At 34.2% G+C, this 26,649-nt stretch overlaps 1 long non-coding RNA gene across 2 annotated transcripts; it reads left to right on the forward strand.

Moving 5' to 3' along the window:
- Positions 1-470: 470 nt before the first annotated feature.
- LOC127477857 (uncharacterized) lies at positions 471-2,257 on the forward strand. 2 transcript variants are annotated; one of them, XR_007907060.1, is made up of 4 exons: positions 471-1,273; positions 1,376-1,574; positions 1,651-1,691; positions 1,774-2,257. It is a non-coding gene; the product is annotated as an uncharacterized LOC127477857 (long non-coding RNA). The 2 variants fall into 2 exon arrangements; XR_007907059.1 differs by having other exon boundaries at positions 1,376-1,531.
- Positions 2,258-26,649: the final 24,392 nt, after the last annotated feature.

Below are 26,649 nucleotides of genomic sequence, written 5' to 3' on the forward strand. Positions count from 1 at the left end.
TAGAGGTTTTTGGCTTTCCTTGTGAACCACCCCTAATGTTTGAGAGCTCAGTGTTTGAGCATTTACCCATTTCATTTGCAGGGGCGATCTTGGGAGCAGCTGAAGAGAGAGGAGCTGTCTAGGTGAGTTGGGGAGGCAGCAGGAGGAGCGGGGATCCACTGCAGCTTTAGAGATGCCTTCGAATTTTGTGTCTCACTCACTTAGGTATCCTGGAAGGTGGCAGCATATTCTCCAAGTCTGGTCAGAGCCAGCGACACGAGGACCTGCCTCGGTGCCGGTGAGTAGAGGGATCATCGGGGCTGGGGCCACATGCCACACTACTCAGATATGGTGTCTGGTTTTCTTTCTTGCAGTTGACTCCGAGTACTCTCAGGATGACAGGAACCTCTGAGCCAGCCCAGGTGCCCCTCCTCTGCATCAAAGATGGATTCACATCCCCGGCTCTCGGAAAGATAAGTGCAGGACAAAGACCCAGAGAGGGGTTGGGAGTCGGGGCAAGTATGTGCATCGCCTGGAGGGATTTTTGCAATTAGTATGGTGCAATGGGTGTCCTGTAGCAGGTTATTTAGAGACCTCAAAGGAAGGGCTTACTTTGTATCATTGGATTCCCGTGTGCAGGGCAGAGCAGTTCCGGTCTGTGTCACGTCCTTTGTCTCCTCCATGTTTGTGTCCTTCGTCTCTTAATTGTGTCACATGGTGTGTGTCATCACAGGTATGGGGTGTCTCACTTGGGGTCAGCCTGGAACTGCTCTGCCCTGCTACGTGGATCAGTGGGTAGATAGAATATTGCTCAGTCTCACATCAACATGTCAGTTCCCTCAGACAGTCGAACCGATGGCTGTACGGTCCTGCCGGATGGAGCAGGTGTCCACAACTCATGTGCAATCATTATAGCTGAGTGTTGTGGAGCTGATGGTACTTGGATAGCAGGGCCTTGAAGCTGGGTTGTCATTTGTATTCTTGTATGCTGTGGTCAGAGTTCTCACTCGCTTAGTGGAAATGAGTTCTTTGAAGTGGTTAAGGTCTCAGAGACCATGTGGGTGACCTGAATAACCCTTTGTTTTTTGTTGTTTTTTTTTCTGATAAGTGGACACAGTGTACCCCAGACTGAAACAAGCTGAAGCAGCCTGGGAAGAAGGTTGTATTAGGCGTTGGATGAAGGATGTCAGTTTGAGCCATAGGAGTCCTTTATCTTGTGCCTTTTTGTTCTTTATTTTCCAGATGGGGCCCAATCGGTCTCGAGGTGTAGCGGCTCAGCAGGGAGACGAGCAAGGTGAGAATTTTACTCCCCAGCCAAATTTGGAGTTAGTTTTAGGATGTCATCTATGTGGTCAATCTCTGCATATATGTTGTAACTGTTTAATTTTTTTTCTAGGCGATGCACAACCCTTTGCCCGTCTGCTGAAGGTGCTGAAGGTCCATCCGATCAGAGGTCAAGCTAAAGGAGCCCGAGATAGCCAGTATGAGGCAGTACATCAGCACAAGCCTCCATGTCTGGGTTGTCTTGCAGCGGCCGTCTGTCCACTTCACAGTGTGTAGCAATGCTTCGGTGTGCAGTCTGATGGGGTTTAGAGGTTTTTGGCTTTCCTTGTGAGCCATCCCTAATGTTTGAGAGCTCAGTGTTTGAGCATTTACCCATTTCAGTTGCAGGGGCGATCTTGGGAGCAGCTGAAGAGAGAGGAGCTTTCTAGGTGAGTTGGGGAGGCAGCAGGAGGAGCGGGGATTCACTGCAGCTTTAGAGATGCCTTCGAATTTTGTGTCTCACTCACTCAGGTATCCCGGAAGGTGACAGCCACAGTGTTGGACTCCGGTCAGGGCCTCGGTGATGGTGAGTAGGGGGATCACTGGGGTTCCAACCCCCTGCCACACTACTCAGATATTGTGTATGGTTTTCTTTTTCACAGTTGATTTCGAGTACTCTCATGACAACAGGAACCTCTGAGCCAACCCAGGTGCCCCTCCTGTGCATTGAAGATGGATTCACAGCCCCGGGTCTCGGAAAGATAAGTGCAGGGCAAAGACCCAGAGAGGGGTTGGGAGTCGGGGCAAGTATGTGCATTGCCCGGAGGGATTTTTGCAATTAGTATGGTGCAATGGGTGTCCTGTAGCAGGTTATTTAGAGACCTCAAAGGAAGGGCTTACTTTGTATCATTGGATTCCCGTGTGCAGGGCAGAGCAGTTCCGGTCCGTGTCGTGTCCTTTGTCTCCTCCATGTTTGTGTCCTTTGTCTCTTAATTGTGTCACATGGTGTGTGTCATCACAGGTATGGGGTGTCTCACTTGGGGTCAGCCTGGAACTGCTCTGCCCTGCTACGTGGATCAGTGGGTAGCTAGAATATTGCTCAGTCTCACATCAACATGTCAGTTCCCTTAGACAGTCTGTGAGCAGGATTGTCTTGCGATGCCCTGCTTGGGTGTATAGAGTCACAGCTAGGTAGAGTAGCAAACAGTGTCTATGGTATGGGCATTTGTCAGGGGTCTTTGGGCTTATAAAATGTATAGGCTCAGTTTGGGGGTAAATCCAAGGTCACAGAAGGCACACTTCAGAGTCCCTTCCCTTTTATCTTACAGCCACCCAAAGGAGACTCAGGTTCCTGGGGTGAAAGACGGCATCGGTTTTCCCGGAACTTCCGGCGACCGGGGAGAGATCGTCCGAGTGATCATCGATGGAAACTTCTGAGAGCCACGGGGAGTCCCTGCCCAATGACTTCTGGACTGCATCGTGTAGCATCATATATGTTTATTTAGTGTTGCAGGTTGCTTCTTAGGCGTAGTTATTGTATTTTACAACCAGAATAGGAAAAGTCCAGCCGCCGTTTATGTTGTCATTTGTATTGCCTTGTACCACTCTGTATCATACACTTGTATAGTTGTAGTCGTATCGGTCCGTATCTGAACGTCACGGCGTCACATTCCGTGTGTCAGGAATTGTGTATCGTTGCGCCTTTGTTTGTAGCACTTTTTATGTCGTGTCACTTGTATTGCCATGTAATGTTCTGTCTGGTATACTTCTATATTTGCAGTTGTATTGCTCTGTATGTGAATGTCATAGTGTTGTATTGCTGTGCATCAGTTAGGAATTGTATAGCTTTGTACCTTACTTTGTTTTGCTTTTAATATTCTGTCATTGATACTGTCTTGTAATGCTGTGAGGGGTGTGCTCGGGCATGAGCGGCATGCGTGTTTTGTCAGGCTTGGCAATTTGTTTCTTTTTGGAGTTTTTTTTTGAGGCTCCACGGGAACCACGTTCCCAAGGGAGCGTTTTGAGTGTACGCCGATATTCAGGGTTGGCTTGCGGCTTTGGGGTATGGTGGAGGTGTGGCAATGCAGGGGATGGGTGTGTGTAATGTAGTATTCTAACCTTGTGTTTGTTTCTCTTTCAGGATTTTTTCCACCATTTTAGCTTTAGAATAAAAAAACCCCAACCGGGTTTTTTTTTTTTTTTTCCCCCCCTGCTGGGGTTTTTTTTCCTAGGTCCCAGCCAGTCTGCGAGGCGATGTTCATCGCCAATGTTTGGGCACAGGCCGACCCGGGACCTGGGTTTTGTCAGGCAGGATGATTTTTTGATTTTTGAGGCTTCCCGGGAACCCCGTTCCCAAGGCAGCATTTTGAGCGTACGCCGATATTCAGGGCTGGCTTGCGGCTTAAGGGAGTGGTGGAGGGGTTGGGTGTGTGTAATGTAGTATTCTAACCTTGTGTTTGTGTTGTTTCTCTTTCAGGTTGTTGTTAGATAATTTTAGCTTTAGAATAAAAAAACCCCAGCCGGGGGATTTTTTTTTTTTTTTTTCCCCTGGCTGGGGTTTTTTTCCCAGGTCCCAGCCGGTCTGCGAGGCGATGTTCATCACCAAGGTTTGGGCACAGGCTGACCCGGGACCTGGTTTCAGGCAGGCCAATTTTTTAATTTTTGAGGCTTCCCAGGAACCAGCATGTTCCCAAGGCAGCATTTTGAGTGTGCACCGATATTCAGGGTTGGCTTGCGGCTCAAGGGAGGGGTGAGAGTGTGGTGATGGAGGGGTTGGGTGCGTGTAATGTAGTACTCTAACCTTGTGTTTGTTTCTCTTTCAGGATTTTTTCCACCATTTTAACTTTAGAATAAAAAAGCCCAAGCTGGGGGATTTTTTTTTTTCCTCCCGGCTGAGGTTTTTTTTCCTAGGTCCCAGTTGGTCTGCGAGGCAATGTTCATCGCCAATGTTTGGGCACAGGCCAACTCGGGACCTGGGTTTTGTCAGGCAGGATGATATTTTCTTTTTTGAGGCTTCCCGGGAACCCCGTTCCCGAGGCAGCATTTTCAGTGTACACCGATATTCAGGGCTGGCTTGCGGCTTAAGGGAGGGGTGGAGGTGTGGGGATGGAGGGACTGGGTCCCTGTAATGTAGTATTCTAACCTGCTGTTTGTGCTGTTTCTCTTTCAGGATTTTTTACACCATTTTAGCTTTAGAATAAAAAACCCCAACTGGGGGATTTTTTTTTTTTTCCCCCCCGGCTGGGTTTTTTTTTCCTAGGTCCCGGCCGGTCTGCGAGGCAATGTTCATCGCCAAAGTTTGGGTGCAGGCCATCCCGGGACCTGGGTTTTGCCAGGCAGGATGATTTTTTGATTTTTGAGCCTTCCCAGGAACCACGTTCCTGAGGGAGTGCTGTAACTTGTATACTAACCTGTGTTGTAAACTGTATTGTAACGTGTATGCTGTCCTGTGTTGTAACTTGGATACTAACCTGTGTTGTAAACTGTATTGTAACGTGTATGCTGTCCTGTGTTGTAACTTGGATACTAACCTGTGTTGTAAACTGTATTGTAACGTGTATGCTGTCCTGTGTTGTAACTTGGATACTAACCTGTGTTGTAAACTGTATTGTAACGTGTATGCTGTCCTGTGTTGTAACTTGGATACTAACCTGTGTTGTAAACTGTATTGTAACGTGTATGCTGTCCTGTGTTGTAACTTGGATACTAACCTGTGTTGTAACTTCTGTACTAGCCTTGTGTATTTCACAAGGTCACAACAAGTCATTCAATAAAGTTGCAATAAAGGTTTGGGGACTTTTCCCCTCTTAGGGGGTTTTCCCCCTCTTTGGCTCCTGTCTTTATTTTCTGTCATGTAGTCTTTTCTGTTTTTCTCTTCCCTTCTTTCCCTTGCTCATCTTCATCTCTCTTCTCTTGCCTTCATTTCTCTTAGTCACTTCTCTTAATCTCTTCTCTTAGTCACTTGTCTTGCTTTTAATTCTCTTGCTCTCTTCTCCTCCTTTTAATTCTCTTGCTCTCCTGCTTTTTTTTCTCTTACTCTTTTATCCTGCTTTTATTTCTCTTGCTACTCTTATTCTGCTTTTGATTCTCTTAGTCTCTTATTCTGCTTTTGATTCTCTTAGTCTCTTATTCTGCTTTTGATTCTCTTAGTCACTTCTCCTGCTTTTCATTCTCTTAGTCACTTCTCCTGCTTTTACTTCTCTCACTCTCGTCCCCTGCTTTTACTTCTCTCACTCTCGTCCCCTGCTTTTACTTCTCTCACTCTCGTCCCCTGCTTTTACTTCTCTCACTCTCGTCCCCTGCTTTTACTTCTCTCACTCTCGTCCCCTGCTTTTACTTCTCTCACTCTCGTCCCCTGCTTTTACTTCTCTCACTCTCGTCCCCTGCTTATAAGTCTTAGTCTCTTCTCCAGCTTTTAATTCTCTTGCTCTCTTCTCAGGCTCCTCTCCTGATTTTAATTTTTTTTGGCTCCTCTCCTGATTTTATTTCTCTTAGGCTCTTCTCCTGATTTTAATTTCTTTAGGCTCTTCTCCTGATTTCAATTCTCTTAGGCTCTTCTCCTGATTATATTTCTTATGCTCTTCTCCTGATTTTAAATTTTTAGGCTCCTCTTCTGATTTTAATTTTTTTAAGCTCCTCTCCTGATTTTAATTCTCTTAGGCTCTTCTCCTGATTTTATTTCCTAGGGCCTTCTCCTGATTTTATTTTTTAGCCTCCTCTTCTGTTTTTAATTTTTTTAGGCTCTTCTCCTGATTTTAATTCTCTTAGGCTCTTCTGCTGATATTAATTTTTTTAGGCTCTTCTCCTGATTTTAATTTTTTTAGGCTCTTCTCCTGATTTTAATTTTTTTGGGCTCTTCTCCTGATTTTAATTGTTCCTCGTTCTTCTCCTGATTTTAATTTTTTTGGGCTCTTCTCCTGATTTTAATTGTTCCTCGTTCTTCTCCTGATTTTCATTTTTCTTAGGGTCTTCTCCTGATTTTATTTCTTAGGCTCTTCTCCTGATTTGAATTTTTTTTAGGCTCCTCTCCTGATTTTAATTCTCTTAGGCTCTTTTCCTGATTTTAATTTTTTTAGGCTCCTCTCCTGATTTTATTACTCTTAGGCTCTTCTCCTGATTTTATTTCTTAGGCTCTTCTCCTGATTTTAATTTTTTATCCTCCTCTCCTGATTTTAATTTTTTTGGGCTCCTCTCCTAGTTTTATTTCTCTTAGGCTCTTCTCCTGTTTTTAATTCTCTTATGCTCTTCTCCTGATTTTAATTTCTCTTAGGCTCTTCTCCTGATTTTAATTTCTCTTAGGCTCTTCTCCTGATTTTAATTTTTTTAGGCTCTTCTGATTTTAATTGTTCCTCAGTTCTTCTCCTGATTTTCATTTTTCGTAGTCTCTTCTCCTGATTTTAGTTTTTTTAGGCTCTTCTCCTGATATTAATTTTTCTTAGGGTTTTCTCCTGATTTTAATTCTTTTAGGCTCTTCTGATTTTAATTCTCATAGGGTCTTCTCCTGATTTTAATTTTTTTAGGCTCCTCTCCTTTTTTAAATTTTTTTAAATTCTTCTCCTGGTTTTATTTCTCATAGGCTCTTCTCCTGTTTTTAATTCTCTTAGACTCTTCTCCTGATTTTATTTCTCTTAGGCTCTTTACCTGCTTTTATTTTTTTTAGGCTCCTCTCCTGATTTTAATTTCTCTTAGGTTCTTCTCCTCATTTTAATTTTTTTAGACTTCTCTGCTGGTTTTATTTCTCTTAGACTCTTTTCCTGTTTTTCATTCTCTTAGACTCTTCTGATTTTAATTTTTTAGGCTCTTCTCCTGATTTTAATTTTTTTAGGCTCTTCTCCTTATTTTAATTCTCTTAGACTCTTCTCCTGATTTTAATTTTTTAGGCTCCTCATTTTAATTTTTTTAGGCTCCTCTCCTTATTTTAAATCTCTTAGACTCTTCTCCTGATTTTATTTTTTTTAGACTCCTCTCCTTATTTTAATTCCCATAGGCTCTTCTCCTCTTTTGAATTTTTTTAGGCTCTTCTCCTGATTTTAATTTTTTTAGGCTTTTCTCCAGTTTTTAATTCTCTTAGGCCCTTCTCCTGATTTTATTTCTCATAGGCTCTTCTCCTGTTTTTAATTTTTTTTGGCTCCTCTCCTGGTTTTATTAGTCTTATGCTCTTCTCCTGTTTTTAATTTTTTTAGACTCCTCTCCTGATTTTATTTTCTTAGGCTCTTTTCATGATTTTAATTTTTTTTAACTCTTCTCCTGTTTTTAATTTTTTTAGGCTCTTCTCCTGATTTTATTTCTTAGGGTCTTCTCCTGATTTTAATTCTCTTAGGCTCCTCTCCTGATTTTAATTCTCTTAGTCTCTTCTCCTGATTTTAATTCTTAGTCTCTTGTCCTGATTTTATTTCTTAGGCTCTTCTCCTGATTTTAATTTTTTAGGCTCTTCTCCTGATTTTAATTTTTTTAGACTCCTCTCCTGATTTTTATTTTTTCAGTCTCCTCTCCTGTGTTTATTTCTCTTAGGGTCTTCTCCTGTTTTTAGTTTTTTTAGGCTCTTCTCCTGATTTTTATTTTTTTAGGCTCTTTTCCTGTTTGTAATTTTTGTTGGCTCTTCTTCTGCTTTTATTTCTCTTAGGCTCTTCTCCTGATTTTATTTCTTAGGGTCTTCTCCTGATTTTATTTTTTAGACTCCTCTCCTGCTTTTAAATCTTTTACGTTCTTCTCCTGGTTTTATTTCTCTTACGCTCTTCTCCTGTTTTTCATTCTCTTAGGCTCTTCTGATTTTATTTCTCTTAGACTCTTCTCCTGATTTTAATTCTCTTAGTCTATTCTCCTGATATTAATTTTTCTTAGGGTCTTTTCCTGATTTTAATTCTCTTAGGCTCTTCTCCTGATTTTTTTTTTTTAGGCTCCTCTCCTGATTTTAATTTATTTAGGCTCCTCTCCTTATTTTAATTCTCTTAGGCTCTTCTCCTGTTTTGAATTTTTTTAGGCTCTTCTCCTGATTTTATTTTTTTTTAGGCTCTTCTCGTCTTTTTAATTCTCTTGGGCTCCTCTCCTGTTTTTAATTCTCTTAGGCTCTTCTCCTGTTTTTAATTTTTTTTGGACTCTTCTCCTGATTTTTATTTTTTTAGGCTCTTCGCCTGATTTCATTTCTTAAGGTCTTCTCCTGATTTTAATTTTTTATCCTCCTCTCCTGATTTTAATTTTTTTAGGCTCCTCTCCTCATTTTAATTCTCTTAGGCTCTTCTTTTGATTTTATTTCTCTTAGACTCTTCTCCTGTTTTTAATTTTTTCAGGCTCCTCTCCTGATTTTAATTTCTCTTAGGTTCTTTTCCTGTTTTTAATTTTTTTTAAGCTCCTCTCCTGGTTTTATTTCTCTTCAGCTCTTCTCCTGTTTTTAATTCTCTTAGGCTCTTCTGATTTTATTATTCTTAGGCTCTTCTCACGTTTTTCATTTTTTTAGACTCCTCTCCTGGTTTTATTTCTCTTAGGCTCTTCTCCTGTTTTTAATTCTCTTAGGCTGTTCTCCTGATTTTAATTTCTCTTAGACTCTTCTCCTGTTTTTAATTTTTTTAGGCTTCTCTCCTGATTTTAATTCTCTTAGGCTCTTCTCCTGATTTTATTTCTTAGGCTCTTCTCCTGTTTTTAATTCTTTTAGGCTCTTGTCCTGATTTTAATTTTTTTAGACTGTTTTCCTGACTTTATTTCTCTTAGGCTCTTCTCCTGATTTTAATTTTCTTAGACTCTTCTCCTGCTTTTATTTCTCTTAGGATCTTGTCCTGATTTTAATTTTTTTAGGCTGTTTTCCTGACTTTATTTCTCTTAGGCTCTTCTCTTGATTTTAATTTTTTTTGGCTCTTGTCCTGATTTTAATTTTTTTAGGCTCTTCTCCTGATTTTAATTTTTTTAGGCTCTTCTCCTGATTTTAATTCTTTTAGACTCTTCTCCTGATTTTAATTTTTTTAGGCTCTTTTCCTGATTTTAATACTCTTAAGCCCTTCTCCTGTTTTTAATTTTTTTAGGCTCTTCTCCTGTTTTTAATTCTTTTAGGCTCTTCTCCTGATTTTAATTTTTTTTAGGCTCCTTTCCTGATTTTAATACTCTTAAGCCATTCTCCTGATTTTAATTTTCTTAGGCTCTTCTCCTGCTTTTATGTCCCTTAGGCTCTTCTCCTGATTTTAATCTTCTTAAGCTCTTCTCCTGATTTTAATTTTTTTAGACTCTTCTCTTGATTTTAATTTTTTTAGGCTATTGTCCTGATTTTAATTTTTTTAGGCTCTTTTCCTGATTTTATTTCTCTTAGACTCTACTCCTGATTTTAATTTTTTTTAGACTCTTTTCCTGATTTTAATACTCTTAAGCCCTTCTCCTGATTTTAATTTTCTTAGGCTCTTCTCCTGATTTTAATTTTTTTAGGCTCTTCTCCTGATTTTAATTCTTTTAGACTCTTCTCCTGATTTTAATTTTTTTAGGCTCTTTTCCTGAATTTAATACTCCTAAGCCCTTCTCCTGATTTTAATTTTTTTAGGCTCTTCTCCAGTTTTTAAGTTTCTTAGGCTCTTCTCCTGTTTTTAATTTTTTTAGGCTCTTCTCCTGTTTTTAATTCTTTTAGGCTCTTCTCCTGATTTTAATTTTTTTAGGCTCTTTTCCTGATTTTAATACTCTTAAGCCTTTCTCCTGATTTTAATTTTTTTAGGCTCTTCTCCTGCTTTTAATTTTTTTAGGCTCTTTTCCTGCTTTTAATTTTTTTAGACTTTTCTCCCGATATTATTTCCCTTAGGGTCTTCTCCTGATTTTAATTTTTTTAGGCTCTTCTCCTGCTTTTAATTTTTTCGGCTCTTTTCCTGCTTTTAATTTTTTTAGGCTCTTCTCCTGACTTTATTTCTCTTAGGCTCTTCTCTTGATTTTAAATTTTTTAGGCTCTTGTCCTGATTTTAATTTTCTTAGGCTCTTTTCCTGATTTTATTTCTCTTAAACTCTTCTCCTGATTTTAATTTTCTTAGGCTCTTTTCCTGATTTTATTTCTCTTAGACTCTTCTCCTGATTTTAATTTTCTTAGGTTCTTCTCCTGATTTTAATTTTTTTAGACTCTTCTCTTGATTTTAATTTTTTTAGGCTCTTTTCCTGCTTTTAATTTTTTTAGGCTCTTCTCCTGATTTTATTTCCCTTAGGGTCTTCTCCTGATTTTAATTTTTTTAGGCTCTTCTCCTGCTTTTAATTTTTTTAGGCTCTTCTCCTGATTTCATTTCTCTTAGGCTCTTCTCCTGATTTTAATTCTTTTAGACTCTTTTCCTGATTTTAATACTCTTAAGCCCTTCTCCTGATTTTAATTTTCTTAGGCTCTTGTCCTGTTTTTAAATTTTTTAGACTCTTGTCCTGATTTTAATTTTTTTAGGCTCTTCTCCTGATTTTAATTTTATTAGGCTCTTCTCCTGATTTTAATTCTTTTAGACTCTTCTCCTGATTTTAATTTTTTTAGGCTCTTTTCCTGATTTTAATTTTCTTAGGCTCTTCTCCTGTTTTTAATTTTTTTAGGCTCTTCTCCTGTTTTTAATTTATTTAGGCTCTTCTCCTGATTTTAATTTTTTTGGGCTCTTCTCCTGATTTTAATACTCTTAAGCCCTTCTCCTGATTTTAATTTTCTTAGGCTCTTCTCCTGCTTTTATTTCTCTTAGGCTCTTCTCCTGATTTTAATTTTCTTAGGCTCTTCTCCTGATTTTAATTTTTTTAGGCTCTTTTCCTGATTTTAATTTTTTTAGGCTCTTTTCCTGCTTTTAATTTTTTTAGGCTCTTCTCCTGACTTTATTTCTCTTAGGCTCTTGTCCTGATTTTAATTTTTTTAGGCTCTTCTCCTGATTTTAATTTTCTTAGGTTCTTTTCCTGATTTTATTTCTTTTAGGCTCTTCTCCTGATTTTAATTTTTTTAGGCTCTTCTCCTGGTTTTAATTTTTTTAGGCTCTTTTCCTGCATTTAATTTTTTTAGGCTCTTCTCCTGATTTTATTTCCCTTAGGGTCTTCTACTGATTTTAATTTTTTTAAACTGTTTTCCTGACTTTATTTCTCTTAGGCTCTTCTCTTGATTTTAATTTTTTTAGGCTCTTGTCCTGATTTTAATTTTCTTAGGCTCTTTTCCTGACTTTATTTCTCTTAGGCTCTTCTCCTGATTTTAATTTTCTTAGGCTCTTGTCCTGATTTTAATTTTTTTAGACTCTTCTCTTGATTTTAATTTTTTTAGGCTCTTTTCCTGCTTTTAATTTTTTTAGGCTCTTCTCCTGATTTTATTTCCCTTAGGGTCTTCTCCTGATTTTAATTTTTTTAGGCTCTTCTCCTGCTTTTAATTTTTTTAGGCTCTTTTCCTGCTTTTAATATTTTTAGGCTCTTCTCCTGATTTTATTTCTCTTAGACTCTTCTCCTGATTTTAATTCTTTTAGGCTCTTGTCCTGATTTTATTTCCCTTAGGGTCTTCTCCTGATTTTAATTTTTTTAGGCTGTTTTCCTGACTTTATTTCTCTTAGGCTCTTCTCTTGATTTTAATTTTTTTAGGCTCTTGTCCTGATTTTAATTTTCTTAGGCTCTTTTCCTGACTTTATTTCTCTTAGACTCTTCTCCTGATTTTAATTTTCTTAGGCTCTTGTCCTGATTTTAATTCTGTTGGGCTCTTCTCCTGATTTTAATTTTCTTAGGTTATTTTCCTGATTTTAATTTTCTTAGGCTCTTCTCCTGATTTTAATTTTTTTAGGCTCTTCTCTTGATTTTAATTTTTTTAGGCTCTTTTCCTGCTTTTAATTTTTTTAGGCTCTTCTCCTGATTTTATTTCCGTTAGGGTCTTCTCCTGATTTTAATTTTTTTAGGCTCTTCTCTTGATTTTAATTTTTTTAGGCTCTTCTCCTGATTTTAATTTTCTTAGGCTCTTTTCCTGGTTTTATTTCTCTTAGGCTCTTCTCCTGATTTTAATTTTCTTAGGCTCTTCTCCTGATTTTAATTTTTTTAGACTCTTGTCTTGATTTTAATTTTTTTAGACTCTTTTCCTGCTTTTAATTTTTTTAGGCTCTTCTCCTGATTTTATTTCCCTTAGGGTCTTCTCCTGATTTTAATTTTTTTAGGCTCTTCTCCTGATTTTAATTTTTTTAGGCTCTTTTCCTGCTTTTAATTTTTTTAAGCTCTTCTCCTGATTTCATTTCTCTTAGACTCTTCTCCTGATTTTAATTTTTTTTAGACTCTTTTCCTGATTTTAATACTCTTAAGCCCTTCTCCTGATTTTAATTTTCTTAGGCTCTTGTCCTGATTTTAAATTTTTTAGACTCTTGTCCTGATTTTAATTTTTTTCGGCTCTTCTCCTGCTTTTAATTTTTTTAGACTCTTCTCCTGATTTTAATTCTTTTAGACTCTTCTCCTGATTTTAATTTTTTTTGGCTCTTGTCCTGATTTTAATTTTTTTAGGCTCTTCTCCTGGTTTTAATTTTTTTAGGCTCTTCTCCTGTTTTTAATTCTATTAGGCTCTTCTCCTGATTTTAATTTTTTTGGGCTCTTCTCCTGATTTTAATACTCTTAAGCCCTTCTCCTGCTTTTAATTTTCTTAGGCTCTTCTCCTGCTTTTATTTCTCTTAGGCTCTTCTCCTGATTATAATTTTTTTAGGCTCTTCTCCTGCTTTTAATTTTTTTATGCTCTTTTCCTGCTTTTATTTCTCTTAGGCTCTTGTCCTGATTTTAATTTTTTTAGGCTCTTCTCCTGATTTTAATTCTTTTAGACTCTTCTCCTGATTTTAATTTTTTTAGGCTCTTGTCCTGATTTTAATTTTTTTAGGCTCTTCTCCTGTTTTTAATTTTTTTAGACTCTTCTCCTGTTTTTAATTTTTTTAGGCTCTTCTCCTGATTTTAATTTTTTAGGCTCTTGTCCTGATTTTAAATTTTTTAGACTCTTGTCCTGATTTTAATTTTTTTAGGCTCTTCTCCTGATTTTAATTTTTTTAGGCTCTTCTCCTGATTTTAATTCTTTTAGACTCTTTTCCTGCATTTAATTTTTTTAGGCTCTTCTCCTGATTTTAATATTTTTAGGCTCTTCTCCTGTTTTTAATTCTATTAGGCTCTTCTCCTGTTTTTAATTCTTTTAGGCTCTTCTCCTGATTTTAATTTTTTTGGGCTCTTCTCCTGATTTTAATACTCTTAAGCCCTTCTCCTGCTTTTAATTTTCTTAGGCTCTTCTCCTGCTTTTATTTCTCTTAGGCTCTTCTCCTGGTTTTAATTTTCTTAGGCTCTTCTCCTGATTTTAATTTTTTTAGGCTCTTTTCCTGATTTTAATTTTTTTAGGCTCTTTTCCTGATTTTAATTTTTTTAGGCTCCTCTCCTGTTTTTAATTTTCTTAGGTACTTTTCCTGATTTTATTTCTCTTAGGCTCTTGTCCTGATTTTAATTTTTTTAGACTCTTCTCCTGATTTTAATTTTTTTAGACTCTTTTCCTGCATTTAATTTTTTTAGGCTCTTCTCCTGATTTTATTTCTCTTAGGGTCTTCTCCTGATTTTAATTTTTTTAGTCTCTTCTCCTGACTTTATTTCTCCTAGGCTCTTCTCTTGATTTTAATTTTTTTAGGCTCTTTTCCTGCTTTTAATTTTTTTAGGCTCTTCTCCTGACTTTATTTCTCTTAGGCTCTTGTCCTGATTTTAATTTTTTTAGGCTCTTCTCCTGATTTTAATTTTCTTAGGTTCTTTTCCTGATTTTATTTCTTTTAGGCTCTTCTCCTGATTTTAATTTTTTTAGGCTCTTCTCCTGGTTTTAATTTTTTTAGGCTCTTTTCCTGCATTTAATTTTTTTAGGCTCTTCTCCTGATTTTATTTCCCTTAGGGTCTTCTACTGATTTTAATTTTTTTAAACTGTTTTCCTGACTTTATTTCTCTTAGGCTCTTCTCTTGATTTTAATTTTTTTAGGCTCTTGTCCTGATTTTAATTTTCTTAGGCTCTTTTCCTGACTTTATTTCTCTTAGGCTCTTCTCCTGATTTTAATTTTCTTAGGCTCTTGTCCTGATTTTAATTTTTTTAGACTCTTCTCTTGATTTTAATTTTTTTAGGCTCTTTTCCTGCTTTTAATTTTTTTAGGCTCTTCTCCTGATTTTATTTCCCTTAGGGTCTTCTCCTGATTTTAATTTTTTTAGGCTCTTCTCCTGCTTTTAATTTTTTTAGGCTCTTTTCCTGCTTTTAATATTTTTAGGCTCTTCTCCTGATTTTATTTCTCTTAGACTCTTCTCCTGATTTTAATTCTTTTAGGCTCTTGTCCTGATTTTATTTCCCTTAGGGTCTTCTCCTGATTTTAATTTTTTTAGGCTGTTTTCCTGACTTTATTTCTCTTAGGCTCTTCTCTTGATTTTAATTTTTTTAGGCTCTTGTCCTGATTTTAATTTTCTTAGGCTCTTTTCCTGACTTTATTTCTCTTAGACTCTTCTCCTGATTTTAATTTTCTTAGGCTCTTGTCCTGATTTTAATTCTGTTGGGCTCTTCTCCTGATTTTAATTTTCTTAGGTTATTTTCCTGATTTTAATTTTCTTAGGCTCTTCTCCTGATTTTAATTTTTTTAGACTCTTCTCTTGATTTTAATTTTTTTAGGCTCTTTTCCTGCTTTTAATTTTTTTAGGCTCTTCTCCTGATTTTATTTCCGTTAGGGTCTTCTCCTGATTTTAATTTTTTTAGGCTCTTCTCTTGATTTTAATTTTTTTAGGCTCTTCTCCTGATTTTAATTTTCTTAGGCTCTTTTCCTGGTTTTATTTCTCTTAGGCTCTTCTCCTGATTTTAATTTTCTTAGGCTCTTCTCCTGATTTTAATTTTTTTAGACTCTTGTCTTGATTTTAATTTTTTTAGACTCTTTTCCTGCTTTTAATTTTTTTAGGCTCTTCTCCTGATTTTATTTCCCTTAGGGTCTTCTCCTGATTTTAATTTTTTTAGGCTCTTCTCCTGATTTTAATTTTTTTAGGCTCTTTTCCTGCTTTTAATTTTTTTAAGCTCTTCTCCTGATTTCATTTCTCTTAGACTCTTCTCCTGATTTTAATTTTTTTTAGACTCTTTTCCTGATTTTAATACTCTTAAGCCCTTGTCCTGATTTTAATTTTCTTAGGCTCTTGTCCTGATTTTAAATTTTTTAGACTCTTGTCCTGATTTTAATTTTTTTCGGCTCTTCTCCTGCTTTTAATTTTTTTAGACTCTTCTCCTGATTTTAATTCTTTTAGACTCTTCTCCTGATTTTAATTTTTTTTGGCTCTTGTCCTGATTTTAATTTTTTTAGGCTCTTCTCCTGGTTTTAATTTTTTTAGGCTCTTCTCCTGTTTTTAATTCTATTAGGCTCTTCTCCTGATTTTAATTTTTTTGGGCTCTTCTCCTGATTTTAATACTCTTAAGCCCTTCTCCTGCTTTTAATTTTCTTAGGCTCTTCTCCTGCTTTTATTTCTCTTAGGCTCTTCTCCTGATTATAATTTTTTTAGGCTCTTCTCCTGCTTTTAATTTTTTTATGCTCTTTTCCTGCTTTTATTTCTCTTAGGCTCTTGTCCTGATTTTAATTTTTTTAGGCTCTTCTCCTGATTTTAATTCTTTTAGACTCTTCTCCTGATTTTAATTTTTTTAGGCTCTTGTCCTGATTTTAATTTTTTTAGGCTCTTCTCCTGTTTTTAATTTTTTTAGACTCTTCTCCTGTTTTTAATTTTTTTAGGCTCTTCTCCTGATTTTAATTTTTTAGGCTCTTGTCCTGATTTTAAATTTTTTAGACTCTTGTCCTGATTTTAATTTTTTTAGGCTCTTCTCCTGATTTTAATTTTTTTAGGCTCTTCTCCTGATTTTAATTCTTTTAGACTCTTTTCCTGCATTTAATTTTTTTAGGCTCTTCTCCTGATTTTAATATTTTTAGGCTATTCTCCTGTTTTTAATTCTATTAGGCTCTTCTCCTGTTTTTAATTCTTTTAGGCTCTTCTCCTGATTTTAATTTTTTTGGGCTCTTCTCCTGATTTTAATACTCTTAAGCCCTTCTCCTGCTTTTAATTTTCTTAGGCTCTTCTCCTGCTTTTATTTCTCTTAGGCTCTTCTCCTGGTTTTAATTTTCTTAGGCTCTTCTCCTGATTTTAATTTTTTTAGGCTCTTTTCCTGATTTTAATTTTTTTAGGCTCTTTTCCTGATTTTAATTTTTTTAGGCTCCTCTCCTGTTTTTAATTTTCTTAGGTACTTTTCCTGATTTTATTTCTCTTAGGCTCTTGTCCTGATTTTAATTTTTTTAGACTCTTCTCCTGATTTTAATTTTTTTAGACTCTTTTCCTGCATTTAATTTTTTTAGGCTCTTCTCCTGATTTTATTTCTCTTAGGGTCTTCTCCTGATTTTAATTTTTTTAGTCTCTTCTCCTGACTTTATTTCTCCTAGGCTCTTCTCTTGATTTTAATTTTTTTAGGCTCTTGTCCTGATTTTAATTTTCTTAGGCTCTTTTCCTGACTTTTTTTCTTTTAGGGTCTTCTCCTGATTTTAATTTTCTTAGACTCTTGTCCTGATTTTAATTCTGTTGGGCTCTTCTCCTGATTTTAATTTTTTTAGACTCTTCTCCTGATTTTAATTTTTTTAGGCTCTTTTCCTGATTTTAATTTTTTTAGGCTCCTCTCCTGATTTTAATTTTCTTAGGTACTTTTCCTGATTTTATTTCTCTTAGGCTCTTCTCCTGATTTTAATTTTTTTAGACTCTTCTCCTGATTTTAATTTTTTTAGGCTCTTTTCCTGCATTTAATTTTTTTAGGCTCTTCTCCTGATTTTATTTCTCTTAGGCTCTTGTCCTGATTTTAATTTTTTTAGGCTCTTCTCCTGATTTTAATTTTCTTAGGTTCTTTTCCTGATTTTATTTCTTTTAGGCTCTTCTCCTGATTTTAATTTTTTTAGGCTCTTCTCCTGGTTTTAATTTTTTTAGGCTCTTTTCCTGCATTTAATTTTTTTAGGCTCTTCTCCTGATTTTATTTCCCTTAGGGTCTTCTACTGATTTTAATTTTTTTAAACTGTTTTCCTGACTTTATTTCTCTTAGGCTCTTCTCTTGATTTTAATTTTTTTAGGCTCTTGTCCTGATTTTAATTTTCTTAGGCTCTTTTCCTGACTTTATTTCTCTTAGGCTCTTCTCCTGATTTTAATTTTCTTAGGCTCTTGTCCTGATTTTAATTTTTTTAGACTCTTCTCTTGATTTTAATTTTTTTAGGCTCTTTTCCTGCTTTTAATTTTTTTAGGCTCTTCTCCTGATTTTATTTCCCTTAGGGTCTTCTCCTGATTTTAATTTTTTTAGGCTCTTCTCCTGCTTTTAATTTTTTTAGGCTCTTTTCCTGCTTTTAATATTTTTAGGCTCTTCTCCTGATTTTATTTCTCTTAGACTCTTCTCCTGATTTTAATTCTTTTAGGCTCTTGTCCTGATTTTATTTCCCTTAGGGTCTTCTCCTGATTTTAATTTTTTTAGGCTGTTTTCCTGACTTTATTTCTCTTAGGCTCTTCTCTTGATTTTAATTTTTTTAGGCTCTTGTCCTGATTTTAATTTTCTTAGGCTCTTTTCCTGACTTTATTTCTCTTAGACTCTTCTCCTGATTTTAATTTTCTTAGGCTCTTGTCCTGATTTTAATTCTGTTGGGCTCTTCTCCTGATTTTAATTTTCTTAGGTTATTTTCCTGATTTTAATTTTCTTAGGCTCTTCTCCTGATTTTAATTTTTTTAGACTCTTCTCTTGATTTTAATTTTTTTAGGCTCTTTTCCTGCTTTTAATTTTTTTAGGCTCTTCTCCTGATTTTATTTCCGTTAGGGTCTTCTCCTGATTTTAATTTTTTTAGGCTCTTCTCTTGATTTTAATTTTTTTAGGCTCTTCTCCTGATTTTAATTTTCTTAGGCTCTTTTCCTGGTTTTATTTCTCTTAGGCTCTTCTCCTGATTTTAATTTTCTTAGGCTCTTCTCCTGATTTTAATTTTTTTAGACTCTTGTCTTGATTTTAATTTTTTTAGACTCTTTTCCTGCTTTTAATTTTTTTAGGCTCTTCTCCTGATTTTATTTCCCTTAGGGTCTTCTCCTGATTTTAATTTTTTTAGGCTCTTCTCCTGATTTTAATTTTTTTAGGCTCTTTTCCTGCTTTTAATTTTTTTAAGCTCTTCTCCTGATTTCATTTCTCTTAGACTCTTCTCCTGATTTTAATTTTTTTTAGACTCTTTTCCTGATTTTAATACTCTTAAGCCCTTCTCCTGATTTTAATTTTCTTAGGCTCTTGTCCTGATTTTAAATTTTTTAGACTCTTGTCCTGATTTTAATTTTTTTCGGCTCTTCTCCTGCTTTTAATTTTTTTAGACTCTTCTCCTGATTTTAATTCTTTTAGACTCTTCTCCTGATTTTAATTTTTTTTGGCTCTTGTCCTGATTTTAATTTTTTTAGGCTCTTCTCCTGGTTTTAATTTTTTTAGGCTCTTCTCCTGTTTTTAATTCTATTAGGCTCTTCTCCTGATTTTAATTTTTTTGGGCTCTTCTCCTGATTTTAATACTCTTAAGCCCTTCTCCTGCTTTTAATTTTCTTAGGCTCTTCTCCTGCTTTTATTTCTCTTAGGCTCTTCTCCTGATTATAATTTTTTTAGGCTCTTCTCCTGCTTTTAATTTTTTTATGCTCTTTTCCTGCTTTTATTTCTCTTAGGCTCTTGTCCTGATTTTAATTTTTTTAGGCTCTTCTCCTGATTTTAATTCTTTTAGACTCTTCTCCTGATTTTAATTTTTTTAGGCTCTTGTCCTGATTTTAATTTTTTTAGGCTCTTCTCCTGTTTTTAATTTTTTTAGACTCTTCTCCTGTTTTTAATTTTTTTAGGCTCTTCTCCTGATTTTAATTTTTTAGGCTCTTGTCCTGATTTTAAATTTTTTAGACTCTTGTCCTGATTTTAATTTTTTTAGGCTCTTCTCCTGATTTTAATTTTTTTAGGCTCTTCTCCTGATTTTAATTCTTTTAGACTCTTTTCCTGCATTTAATTTTTTTAGGCTCTTCTCCTGATTTTAATATTTTTAGGCTCTTCTCCTGTTTTTAATTCTATTAGGCTCTTCTCCTGTTTTTAATTCTTTTAGGCTCTTCTCCTGATTTTAATTTTTTTGGGCTCTTCTCCTGATTTTAATACTCTTAAGCCCTTCTCCTGCTTTTAATTTTCTTAGGCTCTTCTCCTGGTTTTAATTTTCTTAGGCTCTTCTCCTGATTTTAATTTTTTTAGGCTCTTTTCCTGATTTTAATTTTTTTAGGCTCTTTTCCTGATTTTAATTTTTTTAGGCTCCTCTCCTGTTTTTAATTTTCTTAGGTACTTTTCCTGATTTTATTTCTCTTAGGCTCTTGTCCTGATTTTAATTTTTTTAGACTCTTCTCCTGATTTTAATTTTTTTAGACTCTTTTCCTGCATTTAATTTTTTTAGGCTCTTCTCCTGATTTTATTTCTCTTAGGGTCTTCTCCTGATTTTAATTTTTTTAGTCTCTTCTCCTGACTTTATTTCTCCTAGGCTCTTCTCTTGATTTTAATTTTTTTAGGCTCTTGTCCTGATTTTAATTTTCTTAGGCTCTTTTCCTGACTTTTTTTCTTTTAGGGTCTTCTCCTGATTTTAATTTTCTTAGACTCTTGTCCTGATTTTAATTCTGTTGGGCTCTTCTCCTGATTTTAATTTTTTTAGACTCTTCTCCTGATTTTAATTTTTTTAGGCTCTTTTCCTGATTTTAATTTTTTTAGGCTCCTCTCCTGATTTTAATTTTCTTAGGTACTTTTCCTGATTTTATTTCTCTTAGGCTCTTCTCCTGATTTTAATTTTTTTAGACTCTTCTCCTGATTTTAATTTTTTTAGGCTCTTTTCCTGCATTTAATTTTTTTAGGCTCTTCTCCTGATTTTATTTCCCTTAGGGTCTTCTCCTGATTTTAATTTTTTTAGTCTCTTCTCCTGACTTTATTTCTCCTAGGCTCTTCTCTTGATTTTCATTTTTTTAGGCTCTTCTCCTGATTTTATTTCCCTTAGGGTCTTCTCCTGATTTTAATTTTTTTAGTCTCTTCTCCTGACTTTATTTCTCCTAGGCTCTTCTCTTGATTTTCATTTTTTTAGGCTCTTGTCCTGATTTTAATTTTCTTAGGCTCTTTTCCTGACTTTATTTCTTTTAGGGTCTTCTCCTGATTTTAATTTTCTTAGGCTCTTGTCCTGATTTTAATTCTGTTGGGCTCTTCTCCTGATTTTAATTTTTTTAGACTCTTCTCCTGATTTTAATTTTTTTAGGCTCTTGTCCTGATTTTAATTTTTTTAGGCTCTTTTCCTGCTTTTAATTTTTTTAGGCTCTTTTCCTGATTTTATTTCCCTTAGGGTCTTCTCCTGATTTTAATTTTTTTAGACTGTTTTCCTGATTTTATTTCTCTTAGACTCTTCTCCTGATTTTAATTTTTTTAGGCTCTTGTCCTGATTTTAATTTTCTTAGGCTCTTTTCCTGATTTTATTTCTCTTAGACTCTTCTCCTGATTTTAATTTTCTTAGGCTCTTGTCCTGATTTTAAATTTTTTAGACTCTTCTCCTGTTTTTAATTTTTTTAGGCTCTTCTCCTGTTTTTAATTCTTTTAGGCTCTTGTCCTGATTTTAATTTTTTTAGGCTGTTTTCCTGACTTTATTTTTCTTAGGCCCTTCTCTTGATTTTAATTTTTTTAGACTCTTGTCCTGATTTTAATTTTCTTAGGCTCTTCTCCTGCTTTTATTTCTCTTAGGCTCTTCTCCTGATTTTAATTTTTTTAGACTCTTCTCCTGATTTTAATTTTTTTAGGTTCTTCTCCTGCATTTAATTTTTTTAGGCTCTTCTCCTGATTTTATTTCCCTTAGGGTCTTCTCCTGATTTTAATTTTTTTAGGCTGTTTTCCTGACTTTATTTCTCTTAGGCTCTTCTCTTGATTTTAATTTTTTTAGGCTCTTGTCCTGATTTTAATTTTCTTAGGCTCTTTTCCTGATTTTATTTCTCTTAGACTCTTCTCCTGATTTTAATTTTTTTAGACTCTTCTCCTGCTTTTAATTTTTTTATGCTCTTTTCCTGATTTTAATTTTTTTACGCTCTTTTCCTGATTTTAATTTTTTTAGGCTCTTCTCCTGATTTTAATTTTCTTAGGTTCTTTTCCTGATTTTATTTCTCTTAGACTCTTCTCCTGATTTTAATTTTTTTAGGCTCTTCTCCTGATTTTAATTCTTTTAGACTCTTCTCCTGATTTTAATTTTTTTAGGCTCTTGTCCTGATTTTAATTTTTTTAGGCTCTTCTCCTGTTTTTAATTTTCTTAGGCTCTTCTCCTGTTTTTAATTCTTTTAGGCTCTTCTCCTGATTTTAATTTTTTTGGGCTCTTCTCCTGATTTTAATACTCTTAAGCCCTTCTCCTGATTTTAATTTTCTTAGGCTCTTGTCCTGATTTTAAATTTTTTAGACTCTTTTCCTGATTTTAATTTTTTTCGGCTCTTCTCCTGATTTTAATTTTTTTAGGCTCTTCTCCTGTTTTTAATTCTTTTAGCCTCTTCTCCTGATTTTAATTTTTTTTGTCTCTTTTCCTGATTTTAATACTCTTAAGTCCTTCTCCTGATTTTAATTTTCTTAGGCTCTTCTCCTGTTTTTATTTCTCTTAGACTCTTCTCCTGGTTTTAATTTTCTTAGGCTCTTCTCCTGATTTTAATTTTTTTAGGCTCTTTTCCTGATTTTAATTTTTTTAGGCTCTTTTCCTGATTTTAATTTTTTTAGGCTCCTCTCCTGTTTTTAATTTTCTTAGGTACTTTTCCTGATTTTATTTCTCTTAGGCTCTTGTCCTGATTTTAATTTTTTTAGACTCTTCTCCTGATTTTAATTTTTTTAGACTCTTTTCCTGCATTTAATTTTTTTAGGCTCTTCTCCTGATTTTATTTCTCTTAGGGTCTTCTCCTGATTTTAATTTTTTTAGTCTCTTCTCCTGACTTTATTTCTCCTAGGCTCTTCTCTTGATTTTAATTTTTTTAGGCTCTTGTCCTGATTTTAATTTTCTTAGGCTCTTTTCCTGACTTTATTTCTTTTAGGGTCTTCTCCTGATTTTAATTTTCTTAGGCTCTTGTCCTGATTTTAATTCTGTTGGGCTCTTCTCCTGTTTTTAATTTTTTTAGACTCTTCTCCTGATTTTAATTTTTTTAGGCTCTTTTCCTGATTTTAATTTTTTTAGGCTCTTTTCCTGATTTTAATTTTTTTAGGCTCCTCTCCTGGTTTTAATTTTCTTAGGTACTTTTCCTGATTTTATTTCTCTTAGGCTCTTCTCCTGATTTTAATTTTTTTAGACTCTTCTCCTGATTTTAATTTTTTTAGGCTCTTTTCCTGCATTTAATTTTTTTAGGCTCTTCTCCTGATTTTATTTCCCTTAGGGTCTTCTCCTGATTTTAATTTTTTTAGTCTCTTCTCCTGACTTTATTTCTCCTAGGCTCTTCTCTTGATTTTAATTTTTTTAGGCTCTTCTCCTGATTTTATTTCCCTTAGGGTCTTCTCCTGATTTTAATTTTTTTAGTCTCTTCTCCTGACTTTATTTCTCCTAGGCTCTTCTCTTGATTTTCATTTTTTTAGGCTCTTGTCCTGATTTTAATTTTCTTAGGCTCTTTTCCTGACTTTATTTCTTTTAGGGTCTTCTCCTGATTTTAATTTTCTTAGGCTCTTGTCCTGATTTTAATTCTGTTGGGCTCTTCTCCTGATTTTAATTTTTTTAGACTCTTCTCCTGATTTTAATTTTTTTAGGCTCTTTTCCTGATTTTAATTTTTTTAGGCTCTTTTCCTGATTTTAATTTTTTTAGGCTCCTCTCCTGATTTTAATTTTCTTAGGTACTTTTCCTGATTTTATTTCTCTTAGGCTCTTCTCCTGATTTTAATTTTTTTAGACTCTTCTCCTGATTTTAATTTTTTTAGGCTCTTTTCCTGCATTTAATTTTTTTAGGCTCTTCTCCTGATTTTATTTCCCTTAGGGTCTTCTCCTGATTTTAATTTTTTTAGTCTCTTCTCCTGACTTTATTTCTCCTAGGCTCTTCTCTTGATTTTCATTTTTTTAGGCTCTTCTCCTGATTTTATTTCCCTTAGGGTCTTCTCCTGATTTTAATTTTTTTAGTCTCTTCTCCTGACTTTATTTCTCCTAGGCTCTTCTCTTGATTTTCATTTTTTTAGGCTCTTGTCCTGATTTTAATTTTCTTAGGCTCTTTTCCTGACTTTATTTCTTTTAGGGTCTTCTCCTGATTTTAATTTTCTTAGGCTCTTGTCCTGATTTTAATTCTGTTGGGCTCTTCTCCTGATTTTAATTTTTTTAGACTCTTCTCCTGATTTTAATTTTTTTGGGCTCTTCTCCTGATTTTAATTTTTTTAGGCTCTTTTCCTGCTTTTAATTTTTTTAGGCTCTTTTCCTGATTTTATTTCCCTTAGGGTCTTCTCCTGATTTTAATTTTTTTAGACTGTTTTCCTGATTTTATTTCTCTTAGACTCTTCTCCTGATTTTAATTTTTTTAGGCTCTTGTCCTGATTTTAATTTTCTTAGGCTCTTTTCCTGATTTTATTTCTCTTAGACTCTTCTCCTGATTTTAATTTTCTTAGGCTCTTGTCCTGATTTTAAATTTTTTAGACTCTTCTCCTGTTTTTAATTTTTTTAGGCTCTTCTCCTGTTTTTAATTCTTTTAGGCTCTTGTCCTGATTTTAATTTTTTTAGGCTGTTTTCCTGACTTTATTTTTCTTAGGCCCTTCTCTTGATTTTAATTTTTTTAGACTCTTGTCCTGATTTTAATTTTCTTAGGCTCTTCTCCTGCTTTTATTTCTCTTAGGCTCTTCTCCTGATTTTAATTTTTTTAGACTCTTCTCCTGATTTTAATTTTTTTAGGTTCTTCTCCTGCATTTAATTTTTTTAGGCTCTTCTCCTGATTTTATTTCCCTTAGGGTCTTCTCCTGATTTTAATTTTTTTAGGCTGTTTTCCTGACTTTATTTCTCTTAGGCTCTTCTCTTGATTTTAATTTTTTTAGGCTCTTGTCCTGATTTTAATTTTCTTAGGCTCTTTTCCTGATTTTATTTCTCTTAGACTCTTCTCCTGATTTTAATTTTTTTAGGCTCTTCTCCTGCTTTTAATTTTTTTATGCTCTTTTCCTGATTTTAATTTTTTTACGCTCTTTTCCTGTTTTTAATTTTTTTAGGCTCTTCTCCTGATTTTAATTTTCTTAGGTTCTTTTCCTGATTTTATTTCTCTTAGACTCTTCTCCTGATTTTAATTTTTTTAGGCTCTTCTCCTGATTTTAATTTTTTTAGGCTCTTCTCCTGATTTTAATTCTTTTATACTCTTCTCCTGATTTTAATTTTTTTAGACTCTTGTCCTGATTTTAATTTTCTTAGGCTCTTCTCCTGCTTTTATTTCTCTTAGGCTCTTCTCCTGATTTTAATTTTTTTAGACTCTTCTCCTGATTTTAATTTTTTTAGGCTCTTCTCCTGCATTTAATTTTTTTAGGCTCTTCTCCTGATTTTATTTCCCTTAGGGTCTTCTCCTGATTTTAATTTTTTTAGGCTGTTTTCCTGACTTTATTTCTCTTAGGCTCTTCTCTTGATTTTAATTTTTTTAGGCTCTTGTCCTGATTTTAATTTTCTTAGGCTCTTTTCCTGATTTTATTTCTCTTAGACTCTTCTCCTGATTTTAATTTTTTTAGGCTCTTCTCCTGCTTTTAATTTTTTTATGCTCTTTTCCTGATTTTAATTTTTTTACGCTCTTTTCCTGATTTTAATTTTTTTAGGCTCTTCTCCTGATTTTAATTTTCTTAGGTTCTTTTCCTGATTTTATTTCTCTTAGACTCTTCTCCTGATTTTAATTTTTTTAGGCTCTTCTCCTGATTTTAATTCTTTTAGACTCTTCTCCTGATTTTAATTTTTTTAGGCTCTTGTCCTGATTTTAATTTTTTTAGGCTCTTCTCCTGTTTTTAATTTTCTTAGGCTCTTTTCCTGATTTTAATTTTTTTAGGCTCCTCTCCTGATTTTAATTTTCTTAGGTACTTTTCCTGATTTTATTTCTCTTAGGCTCTTCTCCTGATTTTAATTTTTTTAGACTCTTCTCCTGATTTTAATTTTTTTAGGCTCTTTTCCTGCATTTAATTTTTTTAGGCTCTTCTCCTGATTTTATTTCCTTTAGGGTCTTCTCCTGATTTTAATTTTTTTAGTCTCTTCTCCTGACTTTATTTCTCCTAGGCTCTTCTCTTGATTTTAATTTTTTTAGGCTCTTCTCCTGATTTTATTTCCCTTAGGGTCTTCTCCTGATTTTAATTTTTTTAGTCTCTTCTCCTGACTTTATTTCTCCTAGGCTCTTCTCTTGATTTTAATTTTTTTAGGCTCTTCTCCTGATTTTAATTTTCTTAGGCTCTTTTCCTGACTTTTTTTCTTTTAGGGTCTTCTCCTGATTTTAATTTTCTTAGGCTCTTGTCCTGATTTTAATTCTGTTGGGCTCTTCTCCTGATTTTAATTTTTTTAGACTCTTCTCCTGATTTTAATTTTTTTAGGCTCTTCTCCTGATTTTAATTTTTTTAGGCTCTTTTCCTGCTTTTAATTTTTTTAGGCTCTTTTCCTGATTTTATTTCCCTTAGGGTCTTCTCCTGATTTTAATTTTTTTAGACTGTTTTCCTGATTTTATTTCTCTTAGACTCTTCTCCTGATTTTAATTTTTTTAGGCTCTTGTCCTGATTTTAATTTTCTTAGGCTCTTTTCCTGATTTTATTTCTCTTAGACTCTTCTCCTGATTTTAATTTTCTTAGGCTCTTGTCCTGATTTTAAATTTTTTAGACTCTTCTCCTGTTTTTAATTTTTTTAGGCTCTTCTCCTGTTTTTAATTCTTTTAGGCTCTTGTCCTGATTTTAATTTTTTTAGGCTGTTTTCCTGACTTTATTTCTCTTAGGCTCTTCTCTTGATTTTAATTTTTTTAGGCTCTTGTCCTGATTTTAATTTTCTTAGGCTCTTTTCCTGATTTTATTTCTCTTAGACTCTACTCCTGATTTTAATTTTTTTTAGACTCTTTTCCTGATTTTAATACTTTTAAGCCCTTCTCCTGTTTTTAATTTTCTTAGGCTCTTGTCCTGATTTTAATTTTATTAGGCTCTTCTCCTGATTTTAATTTTTTTAGACTCTTCTCCTGTTTATAATTTTTTTTGTCTCTTTTCCTGATTTTAATACTCTTAAGCCCTTCTCCTGATTTTAATTTTATTAGGCTCTTCTCCTGATTTTAATTCTTTTAGGCTCTTCTCCTGATTTTAATTTTTTTTAGGCTCCTTTCCTGATTTTAATACTCTTAAGCCCTTCTCCTGATTTTAATTTTCTTAGACTCTTGTCCTGCTTTTATTTCTATTTGGCTCTTCTCCTGATTTTAATTTTCTTAGGCTCTTCTCCTGACTTTATTTCTCTTAGGCTC

This window comes from Manacus candei, unplaced genomic scaffold (assembly GCF_025592945.1).
Source record: "Manacus candei isolate 608988 ecotype Guabito, Panama unplaced genomic scaffold, ASM2559294v1 h1tg000057l, whole genome shotgun sequence".
Taxonomy (NCBI): Eukaryota; Metazoa; Chordata; class Aves; order Passeriformes; family Pipridae; genus Manacus; species Manacus candei.